The 15,128-nt window shown below is 40.3% G+C and overlaps 1 protein-coding gene across 6 annotated transcripts in view; it reads right to left on the bottom strand.

The window, feature by feature from the left end:
• The window catches only part of IPCEF1 (interaction protein for cytohesin exchange factors 1), a 219,643-nt gene extending 205,441 nt beyond the window's left edge, over window positions 1–14,202 (bottom strand). For all 6 annotated transcript variants that reach the window (XM_020986656.2, XM_020986647.2, XM_020986646.2 and 3 more), the window contains exons 1-2: window positions 14,115–14,202; window positions 13,464–13,632 (exon numbers count right to left, since the gene is read on the bottom strand). The gene's annotated coding sequence lies outside the window, so the exon portion shown is untranslated. The remainder of the gene's footprint in view (window positions 1–13,463; window positions 13,633–14,114) is intronic.
• Window positions 14,203–15,128: the final 926 nt, after the last annotated feature.

Raw genomic sequence — 15,128 nt, 5'->3', positions numbered from 1 at the left:
AAAGTAGTCGATTTCACAAATGTTTATAAATTAATAAGTTGGTAACCTCTCTCCAAATTTAGGGACTAATTTATAGTCTTCTTGAGAATGTATTTCCTTCCCTTTGTTGTGTTTATTGAAACTGTCATATTTAACTGTTAACTACTCTAGAACAGATCTTTAAAAGCTGTTTAAACCCCTAAATTAGCTAAGTACTAAACAAGTGAAATAGGGGGAGGGGAAAGGAGGAGAGGGAGAAGGTGTTAAGTTTCGAATTTGTGCCCCCAACAAAGTAAATGCAAACTTGGACTGTGATATTTTCCCATTTTTGTTACTTTGCTGATGATAATCACAACAGTATGCATTAGTGGAATTGAAAACCATTGTGCCCCTCATATGTGAGAGTCTAATGTTGTGGTGGAGGCCAGAATAAGTGAAATCCAGGCCAGTTGTGCTAGGTGGTTAAGCAGGTACACAGAAATCATGTACACATTACAGAACAACAAACTGAGTCCAAATGAAAATGCCAAAAGGATGAGATTTGGTGCAGCCATTAGGACATTTCATCTTTTAGCACTGCTTAGACTGGACCCTTTGTTTAGCTCTTTGGACTAATGGGTCATCCCATTGCATCATTTTCCAATTTTGAGTGCCTGGACTTTTCCTTGGCCATATGGTTTTGGAAAAAAAGCATCCTTCCAAATGAAGACTGAAGTGCCCATATCTGGCAAATGCCCTCACTTGCATAGCAATTCCAGCTAAACCCTTCATGAAAAGACATCTTTTTAACAGACTTCACAATGAGCTTTTTTTCCCCATTTCCTAAATGTGTCCCATTGTTTTGTGTTACACTTTATTTCCATCCTATGATAAAATGACTCTTCGCTATATAAGGCTCAGTGCCACAGGTTAAAGTCACTGAAGTGACTCATATTGGATTTGTTCCCTGAAAGTTTTTACCAGTGATGTAGATGGATTTCTTCATTGTGAGACCACTTAAGGGGATTGCTCTGCATTAGACACCACTTCAAAGCTAAATTTCTTACCAGAAAAGGTCCACTAGATCCAAATAAGTTCTCGAATGGGATGAAAACAGAGGGTGAGAAAAAGGAAGTCACATGGTACAATGGAATGAGTACTGGGATTTGCAGCCAAGTTACCCAACCAGAAATTTAATATCTGTCATTTAGCCTCTCAAGATCTGTCTCAGCTTTCTTATCTTGGTGGACTAGATAACTTGTAAAATGACTTCCAGCTCTAAATCTATGATGCAGTTGATAAAAGAAGGCCATGAAGATTATGTTTAGTGACTATGGAATTACGGAATCTTAGAGTTGGAAGTTGGGGTCATCTAGTCCAATCCTTTATCATCTTGAGAGAATTGTGAATTCCCATTTACAACATTTCTGACAGTCATTGCCTTTTACTTAAAGGTACTCCTCTCTCAAAACAGAATTCATATAGCTTCACAATGCAATTCATTCCATTTTCAGACCACCATATTTCTTTTCATTCTGCCCTACACAGTAGGTATTACACCAACTATTTATGCACTGATGTACAAAGATGCAAAAAAAAAAAACCCTAAATGAATAAAAAGATGCTGTTTAGCAGCTCCTGAAAAAGCAGCTGCACAGAAGAGATTAGTCTTACTCTCTGTGGCGACCAATGGCAAAACTGGAATGATAGATGAAAGCTAGAGGAAGGCAGATTCCAAGAGGAGGAACTTCCTGAAAATTAGAACAAGGGCTCTTAACCTAGGATCCATGGATAGACTTCATGAGGGTCTGGGAACTTGGAGGGGAGAAAATATCCCTATGTACCAGCCTTTAACTGAAATATAACATTTCCATCAATTATTTTAAAATATGATTCCGAGTAACCACTAGATTTCTAAAGGGCTCCATAATGCCAAAAATAAAGTTTCAGAACCCCTGCATCAGAGCACCTCAAAATGGAATCAGCTGTTTAATGAAGTAGTGGATCACCTATTAGTGGATGTATTTAAGGAGAAGCTCAGAAACCACCTCCTGAGAGACCTTATCAGTGTGTATTCCACTATGGTGTAACTTGAATAACATTGAACTAGGAGTTTGGAGACACCTGTGTTTCAGACCTAGTTCCTCCACCAACTGCAATGTGACCTTGGGCAAATCACTTAAACTTGTTGTGAAGATCAAATGAGATAATTATATGACTTCGTAAACTTTGAAGTGCTCTATAAATGCTATCATCATCATCATCTATGATCCTGTAAGGACTCTTCCAGATCTAATTATATGAGAGCTAATAGATCATTCCCAAAGTAAGTAATAACTTCCAGTTGACTTACAGTCCAAAAAAAAGGAGAATTACAAAAAATGGCAGGTTCTTAAAATAGCAATGGCAGCTATGAAGGAGGGAAGGGAAGAGGAAGAAGGAAGGACAAGAGTGGGGAGGAAGGAAATAGGCATTTATTAAACACCTATTGTCTGCCAGAAACGGTACTAAATGCTTTACTAATATTATCTCATTTCACCCTGGGAGATGGCTGTTATTATCCTCATTCTACACTTGAGGAAACTGAGGCAAAACATTAGGTTTTGAACATACTATTCCATAATTCTATGGGGTCTTCCTGACTCCAGGCCCAACCCTCTATCCATTGAACCAGCTGGCTGCCTCTAGATACGCAGGAGTTCTGGTGGGGAAGAAGAAGAGGGGATTTTTATGGATTGTAAACTTAATATGAACCAACAAGGATCTTTGGCTGTATTAAGAGAGTTGTAATTTTCAAAGCAAGGGAGGTGATGGTCGTCTTGTACTCAATTGCAGTCAAATCGTCTGTAGAGTATTGTGTTTAGGTGCAATACTGTATTTCTTAGCATGATATTTTGAGAGGGAAATGCATAATCAAGAACTTGTCCAAAGGAGGACAATCAAGATGGTGAGGAGATCTAAAAATATTCCATGATGATCACGTGAAAGAATTAAAGTGTTTAATCTAGAGAAGAGAAGATTTAAGGAACACATAATACCCAACTTGAAACATTTGAAGTGATGTCAGCTAGAACAGGGATTAAGCTTGTTCTTCTTGATCCCAGGGGCAAAAACAGATTTTAGTTCAAAGTAAGGATAACATCCTCAAAATCACAACTGTCCAAAACTGAAATAAGCTACCCTGGAGGAAGGGCTGAGTAAAGAAGTTCAAATGGAGCCGAGATGATCACTTGGCCTGGGATGTTAGAGAGGAAATTCCTGATTAGATATGGATTGGACCAAATAAAGAAAGAGGTCTATTCTAATTATGAGATGATTTTCTGACTCTTATTCATCCCTCATAGCCAATAAATTGCCAATGCTTGTCAATTCTACCTCTACAACACCTTTTTTTTTTTGGTGAGGCAATTGAGGTGAAGTGACTTACCCAGGGTCACAGCTACTGAGTGTTAGGCGTCTGAGGCCAGATTTGAACTCAGGGATCTCCTGACTCCAGGGCGGGTGCTCTATCCACTACGCTGCCTAGCTGTCCCCACAACATCTTTTATACCCTTCCTGTTCTCTCTACTCAAATGGACACCACCCTCGTTCAGTCCCACATAACTTCTCTTCTGGAAGGCCACAATAGTCTCCTAATTGGCCTCCATGCTTCCAGTCTCTCACTTCTTCAATCTCATCTTCCTAAAGCACAGGACTGACAATTGAATCACTCCCTCACTCGAAAAGCTTTAGTGACTCTCTATTGCCTCTGAGATAAAATATAAATTAAAAAAATATAAAATAAACGTTATTAGATAATTTCTAATCTGCTCCAGGCTCTCTTTCTAGACTTATTTCATGTTATTCATCCTCCCTCACTATAGGTTCCAGCCAAACTGTCCTTTTTGTAGTTGAATTAAGGAATTGCCTAAGGTCTCACAATACTGAAATCCTTTCATTCCAATTCCAAGACACTTTACAGGGTACCACTGGTAGCAAGCATGGGGTCCCTTAAGTGGGATAGCTTCAGAAATATTGGAAGGATTCCCTCCGCTCGATCCTTTCTTACCAGTTTGTTGATGCCTGAAATTCCACAATTGTTATCTGACATTTAAAGATTTAAAAAGCATTTTGCGTAGAAAAGATTTATGTCTTTGAATTGAGGTTTTATCTTTTTCCTGAAATGCAAATATCCCTGGGAAATATTACACTTTACCGTAAATGAGTTTCAGATCCTTTTCCTCAAGCTTAGCATTGCTGAAGGAAGATAGAGAGTTTGGGGCACCATGCTTTTGATAATGGAAAGAGGGTGCCCCTAAGGAAGGAAAGAGGAAGCTGAGGGTACAGAGGTCGAAAGTAGAGACTGAAGGCACAAAGGTTTAAAGGTGCGGCTGGAGGTACATTTACTTTGCAATGATGTCTAAAACCAACCCTGCAAGCCTAAAATAAGTGGCAAATAGAAAAAAAAAATTTACTCTGGTAGCTCTGTGGAGGATGGATAGATGAGGAAAACACTATTGCAATAATTGTCCAGGCATCTGGTGAAAATGGCTTGTTAGTAGAAGAAATACTAGCACAGAGGCAAATGCTCCTCAGAGCTGAATGGAAGGGATGAGTCATTAGTTTGTATGACTTTGTGAATAATTTTCTGTAAAATGTGGAACTTGGACTGACTTCGACAGAAATAAAGGGTGGCTTCTAGAGAATACTAGCAAGGTGAAATAATGCGAGTTAATCTCATTGAGTCAAGAGTCCCTAACCTATGGTCAATGAACTTAACACAGACACAAAAACACAGCGAGAGAGAAAGAGACAGAGAGACAGAGAGAGATGCATCTCAATAGAATTGGTTTCCTTTGTAATCCTATGTATTTTATATTATGCATTTAAAAACATTCTGAGAAAGGATCCATAGTTTGTACTCCAAAGGGGTCCATGACACAAGAGATTTAGAGTCCCTGCATTAGATAAAGGGATTTTTTTTAAAGGCAAATGGTACCTTTTAATCTCATTTCCATAAATGGCTTTCACTGTTATTGAAAGTTGTCAATATCAGCTTCTAGTCTATTTACAAACTGTTCTAAGGTCTATGATAAATGTCATAGTAATGTCAGAAAGTCAGGCAGATAGTTTGACCATTTCTTTTTCTGTTCTGGACATTATATTGTGTTCTACTGTGCAAATTATAGTAGAAAGGACAGCTACTTTCAGCATTTTAGCAAATATTTATGGAATGACTACTTTATGTAAGGTATGGCATTATGCCCTTCAACAAACACACATACCGTATGGTCTCTGCCTTCAAGGAATTTACAATTTAATAAGTATCCAAAACATGCACAAAAATAGCTAATGAATGGGGGAAGCCCCCCTGACCTAAGTGATCTTGGGACACTTCTGATGGGACATATGGGCTCTGGATTAACGCTGAAAGACTTGGCACTTCGGGATAACACACCAATCCCTTGTTCTCCCAATGACAAAAGGAGGAGAAGCTTGAAAAGAGGCTTGGCCGCTGGTAATCTAATCTTCTTCTCTCCAGAGCATGGGGTATGGATCATTTTCTCTGGGAATGCCCATCATAGAAGAGAAGGTTTTCCCTTATCTCCCCATCCCAATGCTTACACACTATAGGTAAAGTATTTGCCGCTGCCTAGGCCACCTTAAATGCCTCTTCTGCTTTGTGCTTCTTTCCCTGAGCACAGGTGATCAAGCAGCTATCCTGAGGTGGATGTTTCTGCCCTAGGGAGCAACATTTCAAGTCCAAGAAATCGGGAGATTCTGAGTCCTTTGGTGGCGGGAAGTGTTCCCTCAGCTACGACGACGGTGATTCTCGGTAAAAAAGGTGGCCACAGACAGGAGAATGAGCTCAAGGCTCGGGTGGCTTACCAGAAGACACAGACCTCAAAAGAGCTGTTCAGACACTACAGAGCTGAGGTAAAAGTGAAACGCTTCTTCAAAAGTATCGTAAAATAGCCCATGTTTTTAGTGCCAACCTCCTAGGAGGATATCGATTATACATTATTGTACTGAGTTTTAAGTCTTTGTCACGTGCACTTGTGAATCAACTGTATTTTAAGTAGCTATTTTATGTGGATAAAGAGCTATCCTATTCCAATCTGCATTGCACACCGAGTACATTTCTACTGTGTTTTAGGGAGACCCGAGATAGGAGCCAAATCTAAGTTTTAAGTGATTTTTTCCCCCAGGACTCTACATTAGAAACATAAAGATTGAGGCCAATAAGAAAGAACCTAATATTTCTCTTTAGAGGAGACCTCCACCTAATGTGTGCATGAGCCTGGAGCTGCTGCTGCTGCTGTTGCTACTGCTGCTGCGGCTGCTGCTGCTGCTGCTGCTGCTGCTGTTGCTGCTGCTGCTGCTGTTGCTGCTGCTGCTGTTGCTGTTGCTGTTGCTGTTGTTGTTTGTCTTTAGTTCTCTGAGAGGACCATGACATCAGAGGCTGACACCATGACTCAAAAATGAATTGGATTTAAGTGAGGAAGGGTTGTACAAAGTTACCAGCCTCACTTTCTCCTCCAGAGCCATCTGGGCCCCGGGGCAAGATATAGATCAGGACAATTGGAGGTGGCTCCAGATGCAGTGGAAGACCTTGGCCCTCTGAAGCTAAGATCTTTCCCAGGTCTCAGTTTGACTGAAGCAACACCCATGCAGTGATTGAGGCTAGGTAAGAAATGAGACACAGAATGGCCTCTTTTACCTCATCAAGAAGAGCTACAGACTTCTTAAAGGAAAAGGGTAGCCCTCCCTGGGCACAGACTTGTTATTATACTATGACAGAGCATTTATAAGAATCAAGTGAGAGACACCATGTACACTTTTAAGAATTTAAAGGAAGAGGCAGCTAGGTGGCGCAGTGGATAGAGCACTGGCCGTGGATAGAGGAGGACCTGAGTTCAAATCCTGCCTCAGACACATAACACTTATTAGTTGTGTGACCCTGGGCAAGTCACTTAACCCCATTGCCTAACTAAAAAAAAATTTAAATTTAAATTTAAAAAAAAGAATTCAAAGGAAGAAGACACTACTAGCAAGGGTGAAAGGAAATTTTCCTGGTGGAAATAGTATTTGGGCATTCTCAAATGAGATAAGCTTGTAATCTTAAAGCATTATATAGCTATTATTTTTATTAAAATAATGCTATTATTGTTATTAAAATGATTGTTACTATTATCTTTTGCAGGGTATGGACCTACAATTTTCATGTTATAGAGAGCTCCCAGTAAGGAAATCCCTTTTGTTAATGGAAATTGGTAACTATTCTGTATCAGTCTTAGAAATTTGCCTAAGGCACTGAGAAGTTAAGGCACTTGCCTATTGTCACATAGTATGTGTCTGAGACAGCTAGGTGGTGCATTGTATACAGCACTGGGCCTGGAGTCAAGAAGACCTGAGTTCAAATCCAGCCTCAAGCACTTACTAGCTATGTGACCCTGGACCAGTCACTTTTCCCTGTTTGCCTCCATTTTCTCAACAATAAAATAGAGATAATAATAGCACCTACTTCCCTGGGTTGTTGTGAAGATCAAATGATATAATATTTGCAAAGCACTTAGCACACAGTCCCTGGCACATAGTAGGTGCCATACAAATGCTTACTACCTTCTCTTCCCAGGACATGAATCAAGATTTTCGTTTTGAGATTGACTCTTTATTCACTGTACTAAGCTGCCTCTCATTATCATCATCATCACTATAGTTGTTATTATCCTTGTCCAGGAGAAGTGAACATACTATCAGAACATCATTCTTCAGAATGTGGTCTGTGAAGTCCCGAGGAATCCATATTCCTTTCAGAGGGTCTGTGAGATCAAAACTGTTTTAGAACTACTGAAACACAATTTGCCAATTAAAATATTCCTCCTTTTTTCAACTATATATCTGTCTGAGGCCAGATTTTCTTTACATACTTCAACCAAAAAACATGTCACCACAGAGTGAATGCAGAGGCATATATGACAATGCAGCTGTCTTTGATTAAGCCAGACATTAAAGAGATTCGCAACAATATATAAAACAATACCACTCTTCTAAATAACTTATTTTTGTTTTGGAAAATATAGCTGTTTTTCATTTAAAAAATGCTGTTAAAATTTAATGAATTCATTGTTATTTTTAATTTTTAAATTTAATCCACTTTAATTTCTAAGACACTAATATTGATGGATAAAACCAAATAAACAAAAGCTCTTTGTGATGCCCATTAATTTATAGAAGTGTAAAAGAGTCCTAATTCCAAAACATTTGAGAACTGCCATACTGGAGGAAGAGAATCATAACAATCTTGATTTCTCTTTCTAAGTGAAAATGAAAGGTATTGCAGATAGTCCAAAGGTTCTCTTTAAGATGGTTGATTAAAGGAGTTGTAGGGTCCTTTCATAACCTGACCCCGTTCTACCCTTTTAAGATTCATACACTTTACTTTCTTTCCCAACTCCCCACCTTTCCCCACCCCACATATTCTGTGATCCAGTGACACTGGACCTTCTTGCTGTTCTTCAAACCAAATACTCCATCTCCCAACTCTAGGCATTTTCACTGGTTGTCCCTCATGCCTAGAGCTCCCTTGCTCCTCATCTCTACCTCCTGGCTTTCCTTATTTCCTTAAAGTCTCTGCTAGGGCAGCTAGGTTGCCCAGTGAATAGAGCACCAGGACTGGAGTTGGGAAGACTCATCTCCCCAAGTTCAAATCCAGCTTCCAGACACTTACTAGTTAGGTGACCCTGGGCAAGTCATTCAGCTCTGTTTGCCTCAGTTTCCTCATCTGTAACAAGAACTGGAGAAGGAATTGGCAAACCACTCTGGTATCTTTGCCAAGAAAACCCAAAATTGGGTCACAAAGAGTTGGACACGACTTAAAAAAATGACAGAACAACAACAAAAAGCCCCACCTTCTACAGGAAGCCCTTCCAAGTCTTCTTTAACCTCAGTGCTTTCCTTCTGAGGTTATCTCTAATTTATCCTGTATATGTCTTGTTTATATATAGTTGTTTCTATGTTGTCTCCCTCATTAGATTGTGAACTCCTTGAGACCAGGAACCCTCTTTTGCCTTTCTTTGTATCTCCAGTGCTTAGCACAGTGCTTGGCATATAGAAGGCACTTAATAGATGCTTGTTGACTTGGCTTGGTATGGCTGTTTTCTATCATGCACCCAAAGACAACAAAAACCATTTGATGGAACACTTGATCATCTCATATTGCAGTATTCTTGATCTCTTTGTCAAGAGGATAAATATGGCAGCCAAGGGCAACACTGGTTTAGAATAAAATTTGTTTGTAACTCTATGGGAGGAGGATGGTAGAAGATTAAATTGCTTCATGATATGATGAGAATCAGTGAAAGAAAAAAGTTATAGAAAGTGGATGAAAGACCCATAAAGTCAGATTATCATGGGAGCATTCAACTATGAAACTAGAAGGAATTGACCCTAAATAAAACAAAGATGGGCAGAGCAGCCCGACGAGACAAAGTATAAAAAGAGGATATTCATCCCGGAAGGGATACAGCTGTGCTAATAAGGGACCAAGTCTCACAATGTACAAACACTTGCAAAAAAATCTCAAACCCTACAAGGCAAAGTACAGTCCTGGGTTTAGAATCAGGATGGCCTGAATTCAAATTCAAGTAAGTGTCTACCTCAGAACTTATGAACAGCGGCAATTTGTCTCAGCCTCGATTTCCTCATCTGTAAAATGGGGGATAATAATAGCACTTAACTCAGAGAGTTGTTGCAAAGGTCAAAAGAGATAGAATGTAAAGTGCTTACCAAAAACCTTAAAGTTCTATAAGTAGCTATTTTGTTATGATGATGGTGATTATGATTGTAAGAAGGGTGACGGAGAAGCTACCAGGACCTATTAGCCTATATCTCAGCTTTTCCCACCTCTACCAAACGTTTATGAAAATCGTCTCCAGAGCTCTAGTTCTGCCTTTAAGCCCTGGTAGGCAATTTTAGGGATGTGACATCATGTCCTCCACCAATGAGAGCCATTGAATCACAGGATTTAGATTCAGAAAGGATTCTTAAAGATCATCTAGCCTAACCCTCTCATCTTGCAGCTAGGAAAGCTGAGCCCCAGAAAGGTGGTGTGATTTACCTACACAATTGGTAAATTACAGACTTGGGATGCCAAGGCAATCCCTCTGACTCCAAAGTCACTGCTCTACTGTCTCTGTTAAACTAAGTGTGCTCATCTAGGGTTTGAACCCAAGGCTTCTCTCAGGAGGATTCCTTCCTCTTTTTTTTTTATCATGCTGCTAACCCTAAAGAAACCACCTGCCTATGTTGTGTCACAAAACTGAAATTTAAGGTTGTGATACAGGAGTCATACTGCTGTTGCTCTTCAGTCGTTTCAATCCCATCTGACTCTTTGTGCCATTCAAGGTTTTCTTGGCAAAGATACTGGAGGGGTTTGCCATTTCCTTCCCCAGTTCATTTTACAGATGAGGAAACAGGGTGAAGTGACTTGCCCAGGGTCATACAGCTAGTAAGTATTGGAGGATAGATGATAGGCCAACTTAAAGGTCCAGGTTCAAGTTTTGCAACTATTTTGAACACATTGAATCACAGAATTGAAAGTCTGGACAAGAAAACATGTCACATCACAGCAAACCCGTATCTTTAGGATATCAAGTCATCTGGTTTAAACAATAGTTACTGTTCTTTCTACTTTGCCTGGTCTAAGAGCTATGATTATTCAACTCTTGAGTGACTTCTCTTCCTTTTCCTAACAACATCTTATGAATCTCCCTCGCTACCTTGTCCCCTGATACCAGAAAAAGACCACCATAGTTCAGTGAGATGAGGCAAGAGCCAATTTACTGACTTAATTATTTGTAAATTCTGATGGCAGGATTACCCAAGTAGTTTTTTTCCATAACAAAAGGGGGAAAAGCCAAGTAAATTTAGGTCCCAATCTGTGTGCTGTTCTCTGATGAATCTAACAAGAACACTCCCTTGGCTCCCAAATGGACACAAAAGCAGAAGTGAGCTTTACAAACAGGGGCCAGGAGTCATCAAAAGGAAAGTACACCCAGGCAACAGCATCATGAAGTAATTGCTTATCTCTTATTGCTCCAACGTGCTGCTGCAGAAAACTTCCTATTTCCACTCTGCACGACGGGTGCTTGCTTCATACAGTGGATACCTGAAATACTTGAAACACGCAACTCCTGCAGAGAAGGCAAGCTTTAGTTCCTGTCATTTAACAGGACACAAAGAGTGGAAAAGAACAAAAGAGATAGACAGCTAAAATCCTAAAATCCAACTCCTTCTTTCCTCACTTGAATCGGAAATGAACAATTTTATTTTCAAAATTTACTCTATATTTGCCATATTAAAAACTCACCTTTTTTCCATTTATATATATGCATTACCGATGTATACTATGCCCAGGCCAATGCTTGTAAGTGATAAGCACTAGACAAGTAATAAATATGTGTATGGAATTTGGTGAGTCACTTACACTTTCCAAGCCTCTGTTTCCTCATCTGTAAAAGCAAGGGATTGGATTAGAGAATTTATCTGTAGGACTCCTTTTTAGACCCAAAATTCTGTGATTTTCTGATATGGTAGGAATAACTAAATTGCAAATCACAGTATCTGAGTTTAAATCCTGGCTTTTCCATTTAACTAACCCTGTGGACTTGGGGAAAGTCCCCTAATTTTTCCGAGTCTCAGTTTCAATTGCTATAAAATAGAGATACTAGGTAGTATCAGAGGGCTGTTGTGATGACCCCATGAGTTCTCCACTACAAATTCACCTTCTAACAAGAAAAATACTATGCAAATACAAGGTGTTCAAGTCAATTCAACCCAACAAACATTTATTAAGAACTACTACATTTCATAAAAAGTTGTATTATGCACTAGGGATACAAAACAAATTTTTTAAAAAACCAGCATGGCATGTCCCTCAGAAGTTTATAATCTAACAAGACCTATCTACAAAAGGATATGACACAGTAGAATATGATTAAGGTAAAGAAGCAGTCCAGAGTGTTCTAATAAAATTTAAGAAGGCTTCACAGAGGAAATAGTTTCTTAAAGGAAGAGAACAGTGTGGTATAGTGAGATGAGCACTGAATTTGGAGTTAGGTGGCTTGAATTTGAAATTCCAGCTCTACTACTTACTACTCGAGTGACCTCAGGCAAGCCACTTGACCCCAAGATCTTCAGTGTCCTCATCTGTAAAATGGGAGGGCATTAGTTGCTCTTAAAGGTACCTTAGAGATCAAAGCCTATGATTACAGTATGTGGAGATATGGAAAGAGGCAGCTCCAAGAATGAGGAAAGGTAGAAGCAGGTGAAGTCAAGACAGGATGGGGAAAGATAATTAATATTCCCGCTTGCCTGGAATAGAGTTCCTAAAGGGGAGAATCATTCAATTAGGCCTTAAAGGTATGTTGAAGCCAGATCTATAGCAAACAGGGAAGTCATTGAAAATTTTTGAGCAAGATAGAGATTCAATCAGACTTATGCACTGGGAAAATTATTTTGGCATGAATGTGAAGTACATAATGGAAAGAGGAGCCATCAGTGGGGAAGACCAATTAGGAGGCCCTTAGAATGGTACAGAAAGACATAACAAGGGCCTGAACAGATTCCAGAGACACTTCAAAGGGAGCATTGACAGGACTGGACAACTGAGGCGATGTAAGGTAGGAGAGGAGAAAGGAAAGGAAGAATCAAAGATGGCTCTAAAGTTGAAAACTTGGGTGATTGGGAAGGTGGTAGTGTCCTTGGTACAGGAATGGAAGTGGCTAATTAATAATAATTACTATAACTACTATTAAGGTCAAAGATATGTGAAAAGTCACAATTAATGCTTTTTCCAATAATTAAATGTCCTCCACACAGAGACAAGAAAAGAGGGGCTCCCTAAGCCCCCAATCTGAAAGCCCTGGAACAAGCAGCACCTTGCCAATGCTTGGCTCTCCTTTCAATCCTTACTGTAGTTCTTCAGCGTGTTGGTTTTGCTTGAAGTGAAATCTCCACCAGCTGTAGGCATCAGGGTAGGGAGGGGAATTTTAACAGCAGACAGGGTAGGGAGGATGGACAGCAAGTCAGGCACAAAGAGCACACACTCCCTCAGACAGGGATGCTACTGCAAGACTTTCCCCAAATGAACTTTACAGAGCACACACAAACGTAGCATTGTGCCGGTCTGAATCAGCCCCACAGTGGATGGTCCAAACAGCTATCAATACTCCATCCATTTCAGAGCAGGAGAGGGTCAGCCTGAGTACACAGCACTGCCCTTTCAAATTCCTGCCTTCCGACAAGCCCCCAACTTAAGGACACCTTCCATACCACCCTTTGATCCTGTTGCTGTAAAAGCAGGTTTACAAAGAGCCAAGCTGAAGATCTGTTTTCCCAAGACTCACCCTTTAGGAGATACCCCACTGAAATCAAGATGATGCCTGGGCTGCCCACAGCTTTGCCCTAATACATACACCCAGCAATTGTTTCCCATACATAGACCAAGGAGTCATGCTACTTACATGGAGTAAAAGGGGGAGAAGTCCAAGAGCTGACTCAGGTGTCCCCAAATTCAGAAAACTCTTAACATAGAGGGCAACAGCTGAGGTTTTCCATTCCATTTAAGCAGACGCTACTGGGAAGGCTCAGTGAACAACAGGGTTCCCTTCACAAGCAGACCAGGGAATGAAGCTGTTTTGAAAGAAGAGGAAGTCTCACTGTACTTCCCTAAATTCATTGTTCTTCCTTCTGATGGTTACTAAACCCTTCTCTGATTCCAATACCCCAGGCATAGCTATTCTGGGAAGGCAAGTCCTATCTGTCTCATTCCATTTATTCTAAACACTGCCCGGTGTATTCATTTCCAGGACACATGTACAAAACATTGGGTTGCTCTGGTTTCCTGTTTTGGAGGCAAAGGCTCTCTATTTACAGACATGTAAGGGAGAGCTCCTCTACCCAGCTCCCCTACTTTCCATCAGATCCAATTGTCTATTTTCAGTAAGCTACCCCACCTGGATTCAGATTATTTTACCAGTGTCCCTTCTTTGCCCCTATTTCTCAAGCATTCAAAATGGGCTACCAAATAACATAACTACAGACTGATAAACAAACAAATGGATGGATTCTAGATTAAAATAGCCCTTTTTCTAACTATCTTTAGCAACACTCACCAAGACATCTTCCAACTATAGTTCATTTCTTTCACCCACAAGGGCAGGAAAAATGACAAGTGGCAAGTTAAAAATGGACAAATCCTTCCCCTTTAACTTCCCTGCACAGGCTCTTTCATTTCATTTGAGCCCCGCCCTCTTAGCACTCCCATCTGGGTTCACTGGTTTGCCCTTCTTAGGGGGAAAAAAAACACCATCTCATGTTTCTACTCAATGGTTTCAAATTTAAAAAAAAAAATCAAACCAAACAACAGTTAAGACTGGAGACCTACTTGGAGAGGTAGCTATACTTTATTCAATTCTCTTTACAACCTACACCTGCCAAACAAACTGTGGACATTAGCAAAGGCTCTTCTAACGGCTCAGTTAGAAACAAAGGCACTGGGAACAAGTTGAGAGTCTTACATTCAGTATTTAGTGTACCCTAGTCCTTACCATTCTTTACTAGGCCAACATGAAAACCCCAACCAGCCCTCTCTTCTCTGCTTCCCCTTCAAAACAATCATGGCCAGTAAGATGGAAAGTGACCAATAGGATTTCAGTAAGAAGAAATCAGGGCCCTTCTTCGCATCGAGAAGTATATGAAGGTTTCTGAGTTGCCTCAGACAACACTTCATGTGAAAGATCTCCATGTTATCATAACATTCAGTACGAGAATGAGCCATGGTCTCCCAAACCTGAGCTTCTTCCTAGAAAGCTTCACGGTCTCCGGTCCCTCCATTGGTTGTATGACTACGGTGTACAGGCAATTCTCCACATCTGCAAAATCCACCTATTTCAAATGGCCTAAAAACAGATAGCTACTTCTCTTTCTCATTAGGAGGTTTGCATAGACTACCAGAGGTGGGGAACCTGTGGCCTCCAGGCCACGAGTGGCCCTCTAGGTCCTTTAACTGAATCGCGTCGAGGCCCCTGGGACAGCAGTGCAGGATTATGTGTTTTGGCCTGGAGACAGTCAGGTGCGAGAGGGAAAGAGTAGTTCTGTGCACAAAGATAAGTAATGCAATTAGGCAG

Source organism: Phascolarctos cinereus, unplaced genomic scaffold (genome assembly GCF_003287225.1).
Source record: "Phascolarctos cinereus isolate Bilbo 61053 unplaced genomic scaffold, phaCin_HiC Scaffold_5;HRSCAF=322, whole genome shotgun sequence".
In the NCBI taxonomy this organism is placed as follows: domain Eukaryota; kingdom Metazoa; phylum Chordata; class Mammalia; order Diprotodontia; family Phascolarctidae; genus Phascolarctos; species Phascolarctos cinereus.
This window is presented reverse-complemented; position numbering and strand designations above follow the sequence as displayed.